This window comes from Sturnira hondurensis, unplaced genomic scaffold (genome assembly GCF_014824575.4).
Source record: "Sturnira hondurensis isolate 20B ecotype Veracruz unplaced genomic scaffold, ASM1482457v3 Scaffold0021354, whole genome shotgun sequence".
NCBI lineage: Eukaryota > Metazoa > Chordata > Mammalia > Chiroptera > Phyllostomidae > Sturnira > Sturnira hondurensis.
Genome location: NW_028093985.1, coordinates 29,805,727 through 29,827,457, shown reverse-complemented (window position 1 = coordinate 29,827,457; position 21,731 = coordinate 29,805,727). Strand labels below are relative to the sequence as shown.

Genomic DNA, 21,731 nt, shown 5'->3' with positions numbered 1-21,731 from the left:
GTCATCTCATATTCTTTTTCTCTTCCTTATAATAATGTTCTTTACACCTTTATTAATCTTTGCTCATTTGTCAATGATATTGATTTTGTAGTTAATTGTTCTTAAATTTTATTCCTATTTGCTCAATAGTTTTTTATATCAAATCTCACAGCCTACTCTTCCCTTGTCTTACTCCATTTTTCTTCTTCTTTTCCTTTCTTACATTGTTTTAATTTTATTTTTTTTCTTTCTTTGCCTTATTTCTATGCCTTACTCTGGTTGTTTCTCCTCCCCATACTGCTCAAATGCATTCTTCTTTCCTTTGGTGATCTCATATTGTTTTTTTCTACCTTATAATACTCTTATTCTCTTTCTACCTTTGATGACTTTTCCTCATTTGTCATTGATATTGCTGTGGCTGTTGCTTTTCCTCAATTTTGTTCCTATTTTTTCACAACTTTTTCTTTTTTTTAATTATTTCAAGCCTCATATTTTACTCTTCCCTTTTCTTACTTCATTTTTTCTTACTTCCCTTTCTTATTTACATTTCAGACTTTGTTTTTTCCTTTTCTTCACCTTGTTTCTATTCCCTGCTCTTATTATTTCTCCTCCCCTCAATCCTCTCAAATTCATTTTGTTTTCCTTTAGTCATCTCAGATTCTTTTTTTTACCTCTTGTATAATATTCTTATTCACTTTGCACCTTTATTAATCTATGCTCATTTGTTGTTGATATAACTGCTGTTGCAAGGGGGCCACTTTTGCTGGTGTGGATTTTGTTTTCTGTATTGTTTTGTTTTGCTCTGTCAGCACCTGTACAACAACAACATAAAAGATTAAGGAAACTGCAATAATGAGTCCCAGAGGATTCCTACTACCGAAGGCCACTGAACAAAGACAGGAAGTCAATGAAGACCAATCTAATATGTAGAAACAAACAAAAGAATCACCTAAAATGAGGTGTCAAAGAAAGAACCCACAACTGATTGGAAATGAGGAATCTCCAGAAAAAAGAGCTAAATGAAATTGAGGCAAGCACTTTATGACACATACAGTTCAAAGTAGTGGTTATAGGCCCTGGCTGGTGTAGCCCAGTGGATTGAGTGCGGGCCTGTGAACCAGAGGATCACAGTTCAATTCCAAGTCAGGGCACATGCCTGGGTTGCAGGCTGGTTCCCTGCAGGCCAACTCCCAGCAGGGGACGCATTAAAGCAACCATACATTGATGTTTCTCTCCCTCTCCTTTTCCTCTAAAGATAAATAAATAAATAAAATCTTAAAAAAAAAAACAAAGTAGTGGTTATAAGGACGCTCAAGAAACTAAATGAAAACTATAAGAAACGTAGAGGGAACTACATCAACATGAAAAAGGACATAGAAACTATGAGTAAGAACTAGGTGGAAATGAAGAATACAATATCTGAGATGAAGAATACACTNGGACGCATGAAAAGCAACCATACATTGATGTTTCTCTCCCTCTCCTTTTCCTCTAAAGATAAATAAATAAATAAAATCTTAAAAAAAACACAAAGTAGTGGTTATAAGGACGCTCAAGAAACTAAATGAAAACTATAAGAAACGTAGAGGGAACTACATCAACATGAAAAAGGACATAGAAACTATGAGTAAGAACTAGGTGGAAATGAAGAATACAATATCTGAGATGAAGAATACACTAGAAGCAATAAAAACAGGCTAGATAAAGCAGAAAAACAAATAAGCAAGTTGGAAAACAAGGTAGAAAAACACACAGAGTAAAAACACTAAAAAGGACTCCAAAAGAGTGAAGATAGTTTAAGGGAGCGTTGGAACAACATGAAATATAACAATAGTCACACCATAGGGGTAGCTGAAGGAGAAGAAAATGAGAGATAGAAAACCTGTTTGAAAAATAATGACAGTAAACTTCCCTAACTCAGTAAGGTAAAAAGTCATGGAAGTTCATAAAGCAGAGAGGGTACCAATAAACATAAATCTAAAGAGGCCCAGTCCAAGAAAAACCCCAAATAAAATGGCTAAATTTAAAGACAAAGAGATAATCTTAAAGGCAGCAAGGGGGAAACATCTAGTAACATACAAGGGAGCTCCAATAAGGCTTTCCGCTGATTTCTGAACAGAAACACTTCAAGGCAGATGGGTTGGCATGAAATATTTCAAGTAATGAAAAGCACAGACCTGCAACCAAGACTACTCTCTCCAGCAAAGCTCTCATTCAAAATAGAAAGAGAGGACTTCCACCAAGATGGAGGCATAGGTGGAAACACTGTGCCTTCTCCCACAACCAAGTTTGAATACAACAAAGGTTTGGAGAAACAAAGACACAACCAAAGGACAGAAAATTGAATTATACGGAAGTCCGACTACATCTAACCGTTCAACCATGACAGTAAGAGGGGAGGAGACAGCAGCAGAGCAGGGTCGGGCAGGACAGGTCCCCCGACCCAGGCGCGGAGGCAGCCCGGAACCAGGTGGGGTGCGAGGCAGACTGACCGCGGTAGCACATTCGCGCACAGTGAGACAGACCACACAGACCCCAGGGGGCGAGGGCTGACAGCGGTGGCACACCTGCGTGCAGTGGGACGAAACGAGTGGGTCCCGTTACGGTAGCAACTGTGGCACCGGTGAGAGCCTTGGCGGCAGGCAGCAGACAGGACGCTATAGTCCCTCTTTGACCCCGCCCCCACATACAGCGTCACAACCCAGCGACTTAGTTGCCCTGCGGCACCAGTGAGGGCCGGGGTGGCAGGCAGCAGACGGGACGCCATAGTCCCTCTTTGACCCTGCCCCCACATACAGCGTCACAACCCAGGGACTTAGTTGCCCTGTTCTAGTGAACACTTTAGGGCTCCGATCCTGCTATGGAAGAGGCACAAACAGCCCAAAAGATGGTGCAAGAAGAACTCAAAGTCCCAGAGCCAATAATTCTAAGCGACCGAGAAATTGCCAGCCTCTCAGAAGCACAATTCAGGACACTATTTATCAGGATGCTCACAGAACTAGTAGATTATAGTCACAAATTAGAGGAACATAGTCACAAATTAGAGGAACATATGAAGGCTAAAATAATTGAAATGAAGGGAGATGCACAGGAAACCAATAGTGATGGAAAGGAAACTGGGACTCAAATCAATGGAATGGACCAGAAGGAAGAACAAAACATCCCACCAGAAAGGAATGAAGAAATGAGAATTCAAAAAAATGAGGAGAGGCTTAGGAACCTCCAGGACATCTTTAAACGTTCCAACATCCGGATTATAGGGGTACCAGAAGGGGGAAAGAAACAGCCACGAGTGGAAAACGTATTTGAACAAATAATAAAGGAGAACTTCCCCAGTCTGGCAAAGGAAATAGACTTCCAGGAAATCCAGGAAGCTCAGAGAGTGCCAAAGAAGTTGGACCCAAGAAGGAACACACCAAGGCACATCATAATTACATTAGCCAAGACTAAAATGAAGGAGAGAATCCTAGAAGCAGCAAGGGATAAGGGGACAGTCACCTACAAAGGAGTACCCATCAGACTGTCAGCGGATTTCTCAAAAGAGACCTTACAGGCAAGAAGGGGCTGGAAAGAAGTATTCCAAGTCATGAAATCCAAAGACCTACAGCCAAGATTGCTTTATCCAGCAAAACCTTCATTTAGAATGGAAGGACAGAGAAAGTGCTTCTCAGATAAGGTCAAGTTCAAGGAGTTCATCATCACCAAGCCCTTATTACATGAAATGCTAAAGGGACTTATATAAGAAAAAGAAGATGAAAAATATGAACAGTGAAAGGACAGCAAACTCACAGTTATTAACAACCACACCTAAAACAAAAGCAAACTAAGAGGACAGCTAGATCAGGAGTGGAACCATAGAAATGGAGATCACATGGAGGGTTAGCAACAGGGGAGTGGGAGGAGGTGAAAGGGGGAGAAGGTACAGGAAATAGCATAGACAGTAGGTAGAAAATAAGGGGGAGGGCAAGAATAGTAGGGGAAATATAGAATCTAAAGAACTTGAGACACGTGGTCATAAACTAAAGGGGGAATGGTTGGGGAGGCAGTGTGCAGGTGGAGGGGAATGAAGGGGGGAATAGAACAACTGTAATGGTATAATCAATAAAATATATTTTTAAAAAAAGAAAAAACAAACAAACAAAATAGAAAGAGAAATAACGAGCTTTACAGACAAACAAAGGCTAAAAGAGTACACCAAACAAGCATTACAAGAGATGCTAAAGAGACTACTTTAAAAAGAAAAAGAAATTGAGAGGGAGAGGAAACACCTACAAAGTGGAAAAAATGGCAATGAACAAACACCTATCAAAAATAACCTTTAATGAAAATAGATTACATGCTCAATCAAAACACACAGGGTACATGAATGGATAATAAAATATTACCTGCATGTATGATGTCTAAGAGACCCATCTCAAAACAAAAGATACACGCAGGCTGAAAGTGAAGGGATAAAAAGAAATACTCCCTGCAAATGGACATAAAGCTCAGGTAGCAATACTTATATCAGACAAAATAGACTTAAAAACAAAAGCAGGAGACCTACGAGGTCACAGCATAATACTTAAGGAAGCCAACAAGAGGATATAAGTCTTGTAAAAATATATGGACCCAATATAAAGGCAGCTAAATATATGAAGAAGTTTGAAGGACTGTAAGAAAGAGATACACAGCAATACAATCATTTTAGGGGATTATAACACCCATGTCAACAGTATAAATATCTTCCAAACAAAAAAACATCTTCTAGAGTGGCTTTACAAAAATCACTCTAGATCAAATGGACTTAACTGAATTTTATAGAACATTTCAATCCAAAGAGGCAAAATGTTCATTCTTCTGAAATACATGTGAACCCTTTTCAAAAATAAAGCACATAGTAGAACACTAAACAAGCCTTATCAAATTCAAGAAAATTGAAATCATATGAAGCATCTTTTCAGATCACAACTGCCTAAAAGTAGAAGTCAACCTCAAGAAAAAACTCAAAAAACATTCAAATACACATTTAGTAACAAGGCTGAATGCCATGATACTAAATAATGAATGGGTTAACAATGAGATCAAGGAAGAAATCAAAAAGTTTCTGGAAACAAATAAAAATGAACAACATAACCCAAAACCTATGGGACACAGCTAAGACAGTCCTGTGCAGGAAGTCCATAGCAATCCAGGCTACCTAAAAAAGATACAAAAAACTCTCAAATAAACAACCTAACCCTACATCAAAAAGAACTACAGGAACAACAAACAAAGGCCAGGGTGAGCAGAAGGAAGAAAATAATCAAAATCAGAGCAGAATTAAATGACAATAGAGACTTAAAAAAAAAGACAATTCAAAGGATCAATGAATCCAGAAACCGGTTCTTTGAAAGACAAACAAAATTGGCAAACTATTAACCAGACTCATCAAGAAAAAAAAAGAGAGAGAGGATCCAAATAAATCAGAAATGAAAGAGGAGAAATAACAACTGATACCACAGAAATGAATACAAAGGATTGTAAGAAATTACTAGGAACACCTATATGCCAAGAAATTGGAAAACGTGGGTGAAACGCATAAATCTCTTGAAACATACAATCTTCCAAAACTAAATCAGTAAGTAGCAAAAACCTGAACAGAGTTTAACAACCAGCAAAGTTGAAGCAGTAATCAAAAAACTCCCAGCACACAAAAGCCTTGAACCAGGTAGTTTCACAAGTGAATTTTAAAAAACATTCAAAAAAGAACCAACACCTACTGTTCTAAAACTATTCCAAAAATTTCAAGAAGACAGAAGATTCCCAAACTTTTTTTACAAGGCCAGTATTATTTTAATTCCAAAACCAGATAAAAACACAACAGAGAAAGGAAATTATAGGCCAACATCCATGGTGAGTACAGATGCTAAAATCCTCAACAAAATACTAGCACCAGATCCAACAATATATTTTAAAAAAAAACATGCACCATGAACAAGTGAACCCCAGGGATGCAAAAATGGTGTAATATTTGCAAATCAATAAACATAATACATCACATAAACAAGATAAAAATGTAAGATAAAAATCATACAATGATATCAATAGCTGCTGAAAAAGCACTTGATCAAATCCAGTACCCATTCATGATAAAAACACTCAGCAAAGTGGGAACAGAGAAGCATACATCAACATAATAAAGGTCATATATGAGAAACCTACATCATATTCAATGGGAAAAAACTAAAAGTATCTCCCTTAAGATCAAGACCAAGACAAGAGTGTTCACTTGCACCACTCTTTCAAGAGAGTACTGGAAGCTCTGGCCACAGCAATCAGACAAGAAGATATAAAAGGCATCCAAATATGGAAAGCAGAAAGTAAAACAGTCATTATTTTCAAACAACATAATAGTGTACAAAGAAAACCCTACAGACTCGACCAAAAACTACTCAATGTAATAAGTGAATTTGGCAAAAGAAGATACAAAATCAACTAAGAAATCATTGACATTTTGTACACCAATAATGATCAGAAAGAGAAAACTAAGAAGAAAATCCTATTTACTATCGTAACAAAGAAAAAGTACCTAGGAATAAATTTAACCAAGGATATAAAAGACCTGTAATAACACTGAAAAAAGAAATTAAGGAAAATACAAATAAATGAAAACATATACCCTGTTCATGGACTAAAAGAATTAACATCATCAGCCTCTGGGACAACTTCAAGCTTTACAACATTTGCATCATAAAAGTGAAAAGAGGAGAAGAGAAAGAGGCAGAAATCAGAAATCTATTTGAAAAAAATAATGTTCTTTAACCCCTAATTTGGTGAAGGAAATAGACATGCAAGTCTGGAACCAAAGAAAGTCCCAAATACCAAGACACATCGTAGTTAAAATGCCAAAGGTTAAAGATAAAGAGAAAATCTTAAAAGCTGCAAGAGAAAGCACGGAGTTATCTACAAAGGAGTCCCCATAAGACAGTCAGCAATTGCTCAAAAGAAAACTCTGCAGGCTAGAAGGGATTGGCAAGATATATTCAAAGTCATGAAAAGAAGGAACCTATACCCAAGATTTCTCTACCCATCAAAGCTTTCATTTAGAGTCAAAGGGCATATAGAGAGTGCCCAGATAAGAAAAAACTATAGGAGTTCATCATCACCAAACCATTAGTATATGAAATGTCAAAGGGATTTATTTAAGAAAAGAAGATCCAAACTATGAACAAAAAATGGTAATAAATACATATCTATCAACAATTGAATCCTAAAAAAACACTAAGTGAACAAGAAGAACACAGACAGAATCTTGGACATGGAGACCATTTTGATGGTTCCAGATAGGATGGGGTGCCAGGGAATAGGTGAAGTGGTGAAGTGATAAGAAGTATAAATAGTTAACTAAAGAATAGCCAGGGAGGATGTAAAGTACAGTATAGGAAATGTAGTACCCAAAGAACTTACACACATGACCCATGGACATGAACAAAGGTGTGGGGATTGCCTGAGAAAGTGGGGGCTGCTGACTTCAGGGGGGCAAAAGGCATAAAATTGGGATAATTATAACAGCATTATCAATAAAATATAATAAAAATAAATAAGGAAGAGCATGGGCAAGAAGACTTAAAATTCAATATAAAAGAAAAGCCAGGGACTTTCAGACAAGATGTAGGCATAGGTAGACACGCTTCACCTCCATGTGCATCCACAGAAAGAATTACAACCAGATCTCAAAACAAATAACATCCAGAACCATCAGAAAATCAAGCTGTATGGAAGTCCGACAGCCAAGGATTTAAAGAAGCCACATTCATCCAGATGAGTAAGAGGGACTCATCCAGATGAGTAAGAGGGACTGAGTTGCAGAGATGGACAGAGAGGTAGTGTGGCATGGAGAGGCAGGGATGATAGAATGAATGGTCCCACATTCACATTTGGTGGATAAATATCAGGAGGGATACCTGAGGAGAGACTGATCCAAGCCCAAGGCCAGACCACACAGCCCAGAGTTCCAGTACCAAGAAGATAAATCCCCATGACCTTTGGCTGTTAAAACCAGTGGGGGTAAGCACAGCAAAAGAAACTACCAGATTTTTGCCACTTAAAGGGCCCACATGGATTTAGAACATACACAAATCCACCTGCTCTGGGATTCACCACCAGGACAGAAACTGGGGCATTACCAATCACATACAGAAGTGGGTGAAGTGATTGGAAATGGAGCAAGTGCTGGGCAAACCTCCAGAAGTCAGACAGCAGTACTGTCCCCTCTCAGAGTCCTCCCACTCCCCCCCCCCACACACACACACACAGAGCCACAAAGCAGTGAAGCAGGTTTCCTGCCCTGGCAATTTCCTAAGGCTTTGTCCCATACAATTTAGAGGTACCTTTTCTACAGATGCCACACTACTAAGCCAGGGAGTAAAAGCAGCTCTTCCTAATACATAGAAACAAACACTAGGAGGCTGCCAGTTTGAGGAGACAAAGAAATATGGCTCAGATGAAACAACAAAACAAAATCCCAGGGGGAAAAAAAGAAACTAAATGAAATGGAGATAGCCTACTTATGAGATGCAGAGTTCAAAGCACTAATGATCAGGATGCTCAAAGAACTCATTGAGGGGGAAAAACATAAGGGAAGAAATCAAGGTTACACTAAGTGAAATAAAGATCAATCTCCAGGGAACCTACAGTGGAGAGGAAGCCAAGAATCATTAAAGTCAATGATTTGAAACACAAGGAAGGAAAAAGAATTCAAATAAATAAGAACAGGCTTAGGAACCTCTAGGACAATTTTAAACATACCAATACCCGAATCATAGGGGTGCCAGAAAGAGAAGAGGAAGAGCAAGAATTGAAGCCTATTTGAAAAAATAATGAAAGACAATGTTCCTAATTTGGTGAAGGAAATAGATATACAAGTCCAGGAAGCACAGAGAGTCCCAAACAAGATGGATACAAAGAGGACCACACCAAAACACATCATACTTAAAATGCCACGGGTTAAAGATAAAGAGAGAATCTTAAAAGCAGCAAGATAAAAGCATTTTGTTACTTACAGGGGAATTTCCATAGACTATCAGCTGATTTCTCAAAAGCAACCTTGCAGGGAAAGGGAATAGCAAAAAGTATTCAAAGTGATGAAAAGCAAGGACCTACAACCTAGATTACTCTATCCAGGAAAGCTATCATTTAGAATTGAAGGGCAAAGTGCTACCCAGACAAGATAAAGCTAAAGCAGTTCATCATTACCAAACCATTATTACACAAAATGTTAAAGGCACTTTAGTTAAGATGAAGAAGATCAAAACTATGAATGTTAAAAAGGCAACAAATTCACAATTAGCAGAACTGAATCTAAAAAAGAAAAAAGAAAAAAAAAACCCTAAGCAACAACCAGAACAGGAACAGAAGCATTGGTATGGAGATCATTTGGAGGGCTATCAGCTGGAAGACGAAAGGAGAAGAATGGGAGAAATGGTGCAGGGATTAAGAAGCACAATTGGTAGGAGCCAAATAGAAAGGGGGATGTTAAGAATAGTATAGGAAATGGACAAGCCAAAAAACTTACACACACTACCCATGGACATGAAGTAAGAGGCAGGACTGCTGGAGGGAAGGGCGGTACTGGGTGGGAGGTGCCAAAGGTGAAAAAATTGGGACAACTGTAATAGCATAATCAATAAAATATACTTTTATACAAGTATAGCAAATTATTTTCATTCCAGAAAATTCTGAAGTGAAATGAAATTAAATTTATAATTAACTCTCATATAAAGTAAATTTTAAGGAGAAAAGCAAAAGAAAGTATTAATTAGTACACAGTACAAATTTTCCAGATGTTTTCATTGCCAATACTAACATTATTTCTAGCACTGTAATAAATTTTCCTTTTGGCAAAATAACCATTCCTTGACATAATGGATAAGAGAGTTGTCTAAAAGGTTTCCGTACATAATGTCAGCATACCCAGTGGCTCAAAGTCCACAAATCTCGGAGTTCCTTCAGCATGATCTCTCTTTCCACATCCAAACTACCCAGGAATTCCATAAATCCTGACTCAGAAAAGTACATCTCAAATCCATCTATCTCTTTTTTGTTGCTCTACCCTATCAGGCCACCACTCTCTCTCACCCCAGCTCCTAAAACTGCCTGCATTCTCTTTCACCCCCAGACCATCCATTCCTTACACAGCAGCTGATATCATTCAGAATAAAATATAAACCTCTTGCCAAAGCCTTCAAAGCACTGCGTAGTTCTATAACCTCTTTCCACTTACCTCTGCATTTCTAAGTCAGCCACACTGTGACTTTTCCTGTCCCTCAAACTCACCAAGCTCTTTTCCCCTTCAAAGTCATTGTACCCACTATTCCTTCCTTTTATTTTCCTCAGTTTTACTGAAATACTATTGGCATATAACAGATGTAAGTTTAGGTGTACAAAGTAATGATTGAACACACATATATATATATTGCAAAATGATTACCACCATAAGGTTACAATTGCAACCTTAAGCTAACATTTAAGCTAACATTTAAGACCTGTAAGATCTATTCTATAAACAACTTTAAGTGTATATTACATTATATTACTATTGTTCAATTATAGTCACCAGGCTATGCATTATATCCCCAAATGTTATTTATCTTATAGCTGGTAGTCTGTTCTCTTTGACCAGCCTCTCCCTATTTACCCCATTCTCCAGCCCCTGGCAACAAGCATTTAACTTCCTATTTCTTTGAATTTAGCATTTTAAGATTCCACATGTAAGTGAAAACATACAGTTCCTGTCTTTCTCTTGTTTAACTTATTTCGCTTTACCATCCCTTTTAATGAGAATGCTTTCCGCACCAGAATTACCACACACGCACATACACACCCCCCCACTACTAAAATAGCTCCTTCATAGGACTCATCTTACACACTAACTCTTAGAAGAGCTTTTTGTAATCACCCTCTCTAAAATAGCTCCTTATCACCAAATTATTTGCTTTTTTGCTTTCCTTAACAAAATTTATCAGCATTTATAATTATTTTGCCAGTTTATTTTTAAACCCGCCCCCCTTTACAATAAGCTATAAGGACAGGATATCGACTTCAATCATCATTATATTCCAAAAAGCAGCAAACTGTCTGATACTTAATAGAAGCCTATCAATATACATCAAATGAATGAATGAAATAGTAAATGAATATATGACTATATTTGAACATGGGACTAATAACACTACAAATAGAAATACATAAACCAGAAAAAGGAGCAAGTGTTTAAGAAGAAAACTAAGATATTTGACTTTAGTGCCAGGCAGTTGAAAATAAAGGACTGATGGGCACCTCAGCTGCAAAAGACATATGGATTGAGATTCTGTTGATTATAAGTGTTAATTAAAAATAATGATGATGATTACATCCCAAATGATAGAGAATTCAGTTAGATAAATAACACAAATATAAAATGATTATAGCCTGCCCAGATAGGAGAATAACATAAACACTACAACATCAGGACAAATCAAAACTTTCAAAGGAAAAAGTAATTATGTTAATAATTATTTACTAATAAAAATAACTGCTTTATTTTTATTTTAGTAATTTACTAAGAGGAGTAATGTAATCCTACCTTCCTACTATTCATTGCTGATCATGTCTTAGCTAAAGCAACAGGTCCATGTTGAAGGATTATACACCAGGGATGAGGAAGACACTTGATAAAATTTTCAGTGAAGTCTCACAGGTATGGTCACAGGTCTAGTCAGAAAACAGGAGCTACAAGAAGAAATTCAGAGAGTCAGAACCGTACACTACAAAAAAAAAATGGTAAAAAAGGCTCAACGGAAGTCAAATGTGGCATTTTCTCCCGTTCACCACATTAAGAATAAGAATGCTGGACTTACTTAACTTTATCCCCTGCTTACTCTCTCCCTTTCCTTCCCACAAATTTCCCAATGAGAAATGTATCTTACCTTCTCTTCTAAACTATTTCCTGAGTTGTAAATAGGTAATTCATGCTTTTTTCCATGTTCGTAGCATAAAACTAATTTCAAGTTTGAAGCACATCAGAAGAAGCAACTACACGTGTTAAAATATTACAGCCTGAAGAAGTAATTAACTATGTGAGAAAACTTTTGCAGAAGCTGGGAAGGTTTGGGAAGGATTCTCCTGGCACACATACTTTCTCTAACAGTATGCCAAAGTATGACCCTTGCATCAGCTATTCTCTCAATCCCTGAAACTAGAATTCCTAAGATGTGTCTTGGTCTCTCTTATCACTGATGTCAATTCAAGTATATGCAGTTTACAGCCCTCTCCCAGTTTCTCATTTTCTGCCTCACACCCTCATATTTCTAATCTCAGCTTCTTGGTTTACACTCAGCTAACCCCTTCTCTCAAGCTCCTCATTTTTATTTCCCTATTCTGTTTCCTGTCATTTCTCTTACTTCCTTAAATTTCATACAAATCAGAGGACATTTCATTGATGTTACCAGTAAAATTACTCCTTTCCTTCTGGTTAGTAAACTGACCAAACATGGAAATATCTTCTAATTCTATTCTTTTATGCTTTTTACCCATTCTCAAAGGGTTCCTCCTTTGCCCCGCTTCCCCCAGACCAGCATTTTATCCTCTTCTAAATTTGACAAGCTTCTCAATGCTAGAACTGGTTGTAAATCTAATCTACATGCAATTAAAGTGTTATTATATCCCTCTACTTCCACTGAACTCTGATATGAAGACAGGGACTATTATCCTAATACAGCAGCATCCTACACAATACCTGGAACACTGTAGCCACCAAACAAGCGATTACTGAAGGAATAAAATTCCAAGGTGAAATGCAGCCTTCTCTCATTTGTACTCTTTGGTGTAAAGTAAGGCTTTGACAAGAATTTTTATATAACTCAGAAGAAAACAGCAGTTCCAACCAAGATGGAGGCATACGTAGAAACATTTCACTTCCTTGCACAACCAAAGGGAGGATAACAACCAATCTAAAATCAATAGATAACCAGAAGTGCCAGAAAATCAAACTGCATGGAACTCTGACAACCAAGGAATTAAAGAAACAGTTAACCAGACCAATCAGACCAGTAAGACGGGCAGATGGAGAGAACCCCAAGCAAGGCAGCCGACAGTGTGGTCAGGGCTGGCTGAACTGGACACTGAGACTCAGAGCTGACTGTGGACTACAGCGGAGTTGCCACCAAGCAAGAAACTCCCAGTCTCACACAAGGGTTCGGTGCGTTGGGAAGTGGGCTAGAGACGAGCAGGGAAACTGCATTGTTCCCTCTCTGGCCCTCCCCACACAGGCAGTGCTACAGCACAGCAAGGAGGGTTGCCCAACCCTGGTGAATACTTAAGGCCCCACCCCATTACAACATAACAGGTGCTCCGAGACAAAGAAATAGGGCCAAAATCAGAGAACAGAGTAAAACTCTGGAAAGAGAGCTAAGTGATGAGTAGACAGCCAACCTACCTGATGGAGAATTTGAAGCCCTGATAATCAAAATGCTCCCATAACTGATTGAGCTTGGTTATAAAATGAAAGAGCAAATGAAAGATATCCAAAGTGAAATAAAGCAAAATATTTGGGGAACCAACAGTGATAGGAAGGAAACGGGGCCTAAAATCAATGATTTGGAACAAAAGGAAGAAATAATGATCCAACCAGAACAGAATGAAGAAACAAGAATTCAAAAAAAAAATGAAGAAAAGCTTAGGAACCTCAGGGACAACTTTAAATGTTCCAATACCCAAATTATAAGGGTGCCAGAAGGAGAAGAAATCGAAAACTTATTTGAACAAATAATGAAGGAGAACTTCCCCAATCCAGCAAAGGAAATAGACTTCCAGGAAGTCCAGGAAGCCCAGAGAGTCCCAAAGAAGTTGGACTCAAAGAGAAACACAACTAGGCACATCATCATTAAGTTACCCAAGATTAAAGATGAAGAGAAAATCTTAAAAACAGCAAGAGGAAAGGAGAGCATTAACTAGAAAGGAGTGCCCATAAGACTGTCAGCTGATTTCTTTCAAAAGAAATCTTACAGGCAAGAAGGGGCTGGAAAAAAGTATTTCAAGTCACAAAAGGCAAGGACCTACATTCAAGATTACTATATCCCACAAAGCTATCATTTAGAATGTAAGGGCAGATAAAGTGCTTCCCAGATAAGCTCAAATTAAAGGAGTTCATCATCACCAAGCCATTATTATATGTAATGTTAAAGGGACTTATCTAAGAAAAAAAGAAGATAAAAAACTATGAATAGTAAAATGACAACAAACTCACAACTATCAACAAAGGAACCTAAAAAAGAAAAAGAAAAACAATGAAAACAAAAACTAAGCAAACAACTAGAACAGAAACAAAATCAGAGAAATGGACATCCCATGGAGGGTTTTCAATGGAGAGGGAGAGGGGAGGAACAGGAGGGAAAGGTACAGGGAAGAAGAAACATAATTGGTAGGCATAAAATAGATGGGGTCAGGTCAAAAATGGTACAGGAAAAGCAGAATTCAAAGAGCTTACCAATACAACCCATGGACATGAACTAAAGCAAGGGGAATGCTGGAGGGTTGGGGGGTGCAGGGCAGAGGGGGAATAAAGAGGGACAAATTGGGAAACTGTAATAGCATAATCAATAAAACACACTTCAAAAGAATTTTTGTATTAAATGATAATTCATGACTTAAAATATTTAAATTTGAAAATTAATCATGACTTCTCTTTCATACTGCATTCAACAGTTTCTTCAATTGAACCCCCAGAAATACAGTAAACAGTATTACTTATAAAGATTTCCCAAAGAACAAAATATAGTGAGTATATACCTGAATGTACACATTACGTATGTTACCTAATCCCACTCTAAAGACAGACCCCCCAGGCCCTGGCCAGGTAGCTCAGCTGGTTAAAGTAGTCATCTCTGTGCACCAAGGTTGCAGGTTCAATCCCCAGTCAGGCATGTGCAAGAATCAACCAATGAATGCATAAATAAGTGGAACAACAAATCCATGCTTCTTTCTCTTTCTCTCTCACCCCTGCTCTCACTCTCCCTTCCAATCTCTCTCTAAAATCAATAAATATTTTTTTAAAGACAGACCCCCAAAGTTACTGGGCAATCCATTTAATTTGAAATTGTTTAGCCTCCCTTCTCTATCAGCAAAGATAGTTGGAAGATATCTAAAATTCCATGTATTGGTCTCTCACTGTGATAAAGAAACAGTTATTTTCAAAGATCTAAAAACAAAATGACAGCATCAATGGGATCAAATAGGATTCCATGCCAACACGGAGCAGCATCAAGGGTCTTGTTCAAGAAGACAGAGTTCCCGTGTGTTATATATCACCCTCCAACTCGAGTCTCTTTTCTACATTATATTTTTTTAATATATTTTATTGATTATACCATTACAGTTGTTCTATTCCCCCCTTCATTCCCCTCCACCTGCACACTCCCTCCCCAACCATTCTCCCCCCCTTAGTTTATAACCACGTGTCTCAAGTTCTTTGGATTCTATATTTCCCCCACTATTCTCACCCTCCCCCCTATCTATTTTCTACCTACCATCTATGCTATTTTCTGTGCCTTCTCCCCCCTTCTCCCCCTCCCACCCCCCTGTTGCTAACCCTCCATGTGTTCTTCATTTCTATGGTTCCACTCCTGATCTAGCTGTCCTCTTGGTTTGCTTTTGTTTTAGGTGTGGTTGTTAATAACTGTGAGTTTGCTGTCCTTTCACTGTTCATATTTTTCATCTTCTTTTTCTTAGATAAGTCCCTTTAGCATTTCATATAATAAGGGCTTGGTGATGATGAACTCCTTGAACTTGACCTTATCTGAGAAGCACTTTATCTGTCCTTCCATTCTAAATGAAAGTTTTGCTGGATAAAGCAATCTTGGCTGTAGGTCTTTGGATTTCATGACTTGGAATACTTCTTTCCAGCCCCTTCTTGCCTGTAAGGTCTCTTTTGAGAAATCTGCTGACAGTCTGATGGGTACTCCTTTGTAGGTGACTGTCCCCTTATCCCTTGCTGCTTCTAGGATTCTCTCCTTCATTTTAGTCTTGGCTAATGTAATTATGATGTGCCTTGGTGTGTTCCTTCTTGGGTCCAACTTCTTTGGGACTCTCTGAGCTTCCTGGACTTCCTGGAAGTCTATTTCCTTTGCCAGACTGGGGAAGCTCTCTTATATTGTTTGTTCAAATAAGTTTTCCACTCGTGGCTGTTTCTTTCCCCCTTCTGGTACCCCTATAATCTGGATGTTGGAACGTTTAAAGATGTCCTGGAGGTTCCTAAGCCTCTCCTCATTTTTCTGAATTCTCATTTCTTCATTCCTTTCTGGTCGGATGTTTCGTTCTTCCTTCTGTTCCATTCCATTGATTTGAGTCCCAGTTTCCTTTCCATCACTATTGGTTTCCTGGACATCTCCCTTCATTTCAATTATGAAATCTCCCTTCATTCCCTTCATATGTTCCTCTAATTTGTGACTGTAATCTACCAATTCTGTGAGCATCCTGATAAATAGTGTCCTGAATTGTGCTTCTGAGAGGCTGGCAATTTCTCGGTCGCTTAGAGTTATTGGCTCTGGGACTTTGAGTTCTTTTTGCACCATCTTTTGGGCTGTTTGTGCCTCTTCCATAGCAGGATCAGAGCCCTAAAGTGTTCACTAGAACAGGGCAACTAAGTCCCTGGGTTGTGACATTGTATGTGGGGGCGGGGTCAAAGAGGTACAATGGTTTCCCTCTGCTGCCTGCTGCTGCGACCACCACCGGCACTGCAGCTACCACTGTCACCAGGCCCACGTGTTTCGTTCCACTGCACTCGAGTGTGCCACCGCTGTCAGCCCTCCACCACTGGGTTCGTCCCCTGGGGCCTGCGTGGTCCGTCTCACTGTGCGCGAATGTCCGACCTTGGTCAGTCTGCCCCGCACCCCGACTGGCTGTGGGCTGCCCGTGCGCCTAGAGCCTAGGTCGGGGGATCTGTCCTGCCCGACTGAGCTCCGCTGCTGGTTCCGCCTCTCTTACCGTCCCCGTTGAACAGTTCGCAGCTGTTGGACTTCCGTATAATTCCGTTTTCTGGTCTTTGGGTGTGTCCTAGTTCTCCAAAACTGTTTTTGTAGTCAAACTTGGTTGTGGGAGAAGGCACAGTGTTTCCATCTATGCCTCCATCTTGGTGGAAGTTCTACATTATATTTTTCAAGGAAAAAGAAAAACAGTATTTTTCTGCTTGATAATGAAATAATTGGGGTTAAAAATAAGTAACAACTTCCTTGGTAGAATCTCTAAATGGATCATTTTATTTGTTTAACCTACTATAAACCTATGATTTAAAATTCCTTGTATTACTTCAAAGGCATTATTATCCTTATCAAAACTCATCAAAGCCTTCTGTAGATGAATTAAAAATGTATAATAATGACTTTCTGGTGAACCTTAATCTCCCCCACCAACCTCCCCAACTACACAGGTAGCCATCTCTAATTCATACTCATAATCAAATATAGTTCCAATTCCTTAACTGTGCTTCTCCTCGCAACTAGAACTAGAATGAGGCAAGAGAGGCACCTAGGGTGCAAAATTGATGGACACATTCACTCCTGGGGCTGTGCAAGTGCCACTGTAAAAGTCTTATTCTGTGTCCTAGGCATCTCTCATGCCTCAGCCTAGTCCTGGTCCTACTTCTCTGTCCCACCTCTACTCCTCTTACTTCTCTAATAAATAACAAACCACAACTTAATTCTGACAAACCAAAATTCTAAAATTAAGCAACAAATTTAAATATAACTTTGCATCCATTTAAAATTGTGTTTTCAAGGAAAATCCCTTGTTCACAAGGTGATGTTAGGTGAAAAATAGATGAGGCAAAACTGCCTATATACAATAAGATTTTTTTTTCAAATGTGCATGAGTTTCATGGCATGTCAGTAACAGATCTATGTTATTTTTCACTCTTTTTCTATTGGTGGCAGCCTCTCAATTTTTTTCTGTTGAACTACCCTTCTCTTATTCTCAACCCATGTTGGGTGGCACTAATCATTTCCACTTCCAACCTCCTGGAATGGGCACAAAGTTCCTGGAATAGGTGCATGACCCACCCAGGTCTGTACAATCAGCATATTCCCCCCTGCAAGCGGCAGTTTAGGAATGGGTATGTAACCCAATAGAGTAACAGGGTGCAGCCAAGAGGAGGACCCCAAATAGGGATTTGCAATGGGGTCCAGAAGAGCTTGGAGATGACTGACTCCACACCACAGGGCCACACCTGCCCAGAATGCTGGCAGCTGTGGCCAATTGTGGGAGGAGCCAGTAATGAGGCTGCAGAGAAATACTGGCGCTGGGGTTTAAACCCGGGCATCTTGGCATCTTTTCAGGCCCACGAGGCTTGAATGAGAGTCAGGGCCACGAAGCTTTGGAAGTGCTCCCTTTTGCCACGTGGATGGTGCCGGGAGCCTGAATCACTGGACTTCTACTTCTTTCCTGAGATACAGTACCCTGGACTGGGCAGACGGCAAAGGAAGGACTGTGTGCATCTTTGGATATTCTAAAGATCTTTAGTCTGTATAACTTTTAAATACATAATTACTTTCCTTTTCACCAATTTCTGGCATTGAGAGACGTCTTTCTTCCGGCAATGGGCAAAGTGAACCTAGTACGGGAAAGGAAGCCCCTGGAGAAAAAGAGGGGGGCGTCTTTTATATCATTTGGCGCCCTCCTCGGTCTGTTCTAACAACAGGACTGACAAAACTCAATTCTGCAAGAACTACCCAGAAAGTTATCTTTCAGTTGAGGTTGCTAAACTGAAAGAACGTAAGTATCTACTTGACAGTGAACCAACCAGAGAAAATAATTGCTAAGGGATGAAAAGAGATGTGAAGAAAACTCTGAGAACATTTTGCCCCTAGATCTAATCACACCTGAGTTGAGGTGTGAATAGATATACTCGCTGAAATCTTAGAATGACTATTGGGAAACAATTCTCTCTGGATTTCTCTTGTTGCTGCACAGTCAGAGCCTCCTGAGCAAAAGGTTCTATAAGGATATTTGCATGATAGACAGCCTTGGGAAGTAGAGACAGTGTGTCCCTACAGGTTGAGACCTCCAATGAGCTTTGGAGAAATAAAGCCCTCTCCTTCCCTGCCCTGGAAAACATTCACTAATATTCTTTTTTAACTTATGTTTATTATTTTACAACTTTATATATTCATTTATATTCGCATATATTCCAGTATAAACCTAGATACTTTCCCTGTCTCCCCTGGAGAAATTTGCTTAATGAGTAATCTCCCTCCCTCTGCAGGGTATTCTCTTCCCATCAGTGTTTCAGAATTAACAGTTACATGAGGCAGTAGATTATTTTTCTACTTATTAATTCATTCAACAAATATTCACTGAGAGTGTACTAAGCTATGTGCCATGCATTTCCTACACAACAAAACAAAAATTCCTGCCCTTATCAAGATTATATTCTAGAGAAAAGAAACAAAGTACAAAATAAGTGAAATGCACAGTATTAAGTGGTGATAAGTGTTATAAAGAAAGAGAAAGCAGGAAAAGGTAACAAAAAGTATGGAGGAAATAGAAGATTTCAAATTATTGTCAGGCGATTCAAAACTTTACAGATGAAGTTATATTTGAGCAAGGACCTAAAAGAGACAAGGAAGTAGGTCATATGGATATCTGGAGAGGAGCATTCCAGGCCAGGAGAACAGTAAGTGTAATAAAGCACCTATTTAAGAAAGAGAACGGAGGCCTGCAAGGAGTGAGGGGTAGAGACAATAGAAAAATCCGAGTTCAGAGAAAGATCCTGCATGAGGAGAACAGGACCACAACACTAGCACATTTGAAAGACTCTGAGCTTGTACTCTAAATTACACGGGACATTACTGAAAGATTCTGAGCAATCTTTACTTTTCAAAAAGGGTGACACTAATGTTCTGAGAGCAACAGTAGTAGCAAGGAGACTTGTTAGGAGTTATGTAGGAGAGAAAAGGTGGTGTTGAACCAGACTGACCCTAACAGAGGTGGTGAGCAAACTGGCATATTTCCAATATATTTTGAAGTCAATAGAATATTTTGAAAGATTATCTTGGGGAAGTGAAAGAAAAAGAGTGGAGAATAACTTCAAGGTGTGGGATCTGAGCAAAAACAAGGAAAGTGTTACCACTTACAGAAATGGAAAGGATTAACTTTTTTAAATTGAGTTTCTATCAATGTCATCCAAAAGAAGCCAAATGAATATAAAAATGTATGCCAAAATGAGGTAATACAAGTGACAGCCTAAAATGTAGAACTGAATCAATAACAGAAAGTGAAAGAATCTGGTATCTGGAATCCCTCTATTGCAGAGTGAAGAGTCAGGATTTTTTTCAGAAGCAAATACAGCTGGTAAATTGCTAACTCTTATAAATCAGGCTATGTGTCTACTTAGGATAGAATTGTAAGCTACTCAGTAAAAATGTTAGAATATTGGTATATTGCCTACTATGTAGTACTCTTCAGAGTTCCTTCAAAAAAGAAGCATACTTTGAGTGAAGTCTTAAAAGAAAAATCTTTTCAGTCTTTCATTACAAATCCAAGATAGCTAATATTGCAATTTACGAGGTTGAAAATCAAATATCCCTAAAGTAAAATTAGGCCCTTAATCTCACAAAAACAAAAAGTGAGAGGAGCCTAATGCTCTAGGCTACTCCTCAAGCATTCTAGCAAAGAAGGTATTTACCCATCATAAAGAACCACCCACTATGACATATACCAGAGGCAGGGACAAATTATCTGTGTTTGTTACCTCAAGAAGTTGCTCTGAATGGCCAATAGACTAAAGTCAAGAAGGAAATTGAGAAGACTAGGATTTCCATGATTCCTCAACCTCAGTACTACAGATTTTTGAACTGGAAAACTTTGTTGTTGGGGTCTGTCATATGGGATGCTTAACAGTACTGTGGAGTCTGCCTTCTAGATGCCATATGATCTGCCTACTCAGCTCCATCCTTCCCAATGTGACAGCAAACATGTCTCCAGACATTGCCAAATGTCCCCTAAGGTATGAAATGCTCCCTGTTGGAGAACCACTGGATTAGGCTAATGGTCAAAGTTGTTTAGAGACATACCAGGTAATGGTTAGATTCAACGACTAGAACTTGGGCTTTGGGTGCTTGGGAGAGGTTGATCAAATGCAAAGAAATAAAGTAAATAAATAAATAAAAACTTAGTTTCCACCAGTTGTATTGCCTAAGAAATTCCCAACAAAAATTTGTACTGCTCAATTCCTAACATGGTTCCCAGGACCAGAAAATGGACTACTGAAGTAGTGCAGTCCCCATTAAGGAAATCCTTCTCAGTACTTACCTTCCTGTGAATAAAAAGAATAAAGACATTCCCAGGAATAACCAGTGACAGCCACACTGGTCATTCAAAAATCTTATTCCACTGTCAAAGCAAAGAGTACTTGCAATCCCTGCCCAATAAAATATGTATATATTGTGGACTAGAAAACCTTTGTAGGTTGGTTCTTCTTTTTCTCTTTTCTAATTGAGAGTTTTCACTGTTTTTATGTTATTTCCCTTCTATCTCTGAACACTAGTTTTACTACAGTTAGTTATATTATTTTAACCTAAGTTCCTAGACCCTTGGCCTATTTATTCAAGTAAAACTGAGAGAATGACCCAGAGATCATAGACTTAAAGTTAGAAACAGCAATTAAACAAAGTCTTTGGGTTGTCTTCCTTTGTTGGGGGGCAGGTGGTAAGCGCACTGAAAGTTGTAAGTAAAAGATTTGCACTATATTAAGTGAGGGCATT

At 38.8% G+C, this 21,731-nt stretch overlaps 1 protein-coding gene across 5 annotated transcripts in view; it reads right to left on the bottom strand.

Moving 5' to 3' along the window:
• FER (FER tyrosine kinase) overlaps positions 1–21,731 on the bottom strand; it is a 397,214-nt gene that overhangs the window by 364,712 nt on the left and 10,771 nt on the right. For 4 of the 5 annotated variants that reach the window (XM_037032387.1, XM_037032386.1, XM_037032384.1 and 1 more), the window contains exon 2: positions 11,564–11,709. The exons of the other annotated variant lie outside the window; for it this stretch is intronic. The gene's annotated coding sequence lies outside the window, so the exon portion shown is untranslated. The remainder of the gene's footprint in view (positions 1–11,563; positions 11,710–21,731) is intronic. 5 annotated transcript variants of the gene reach the window in all.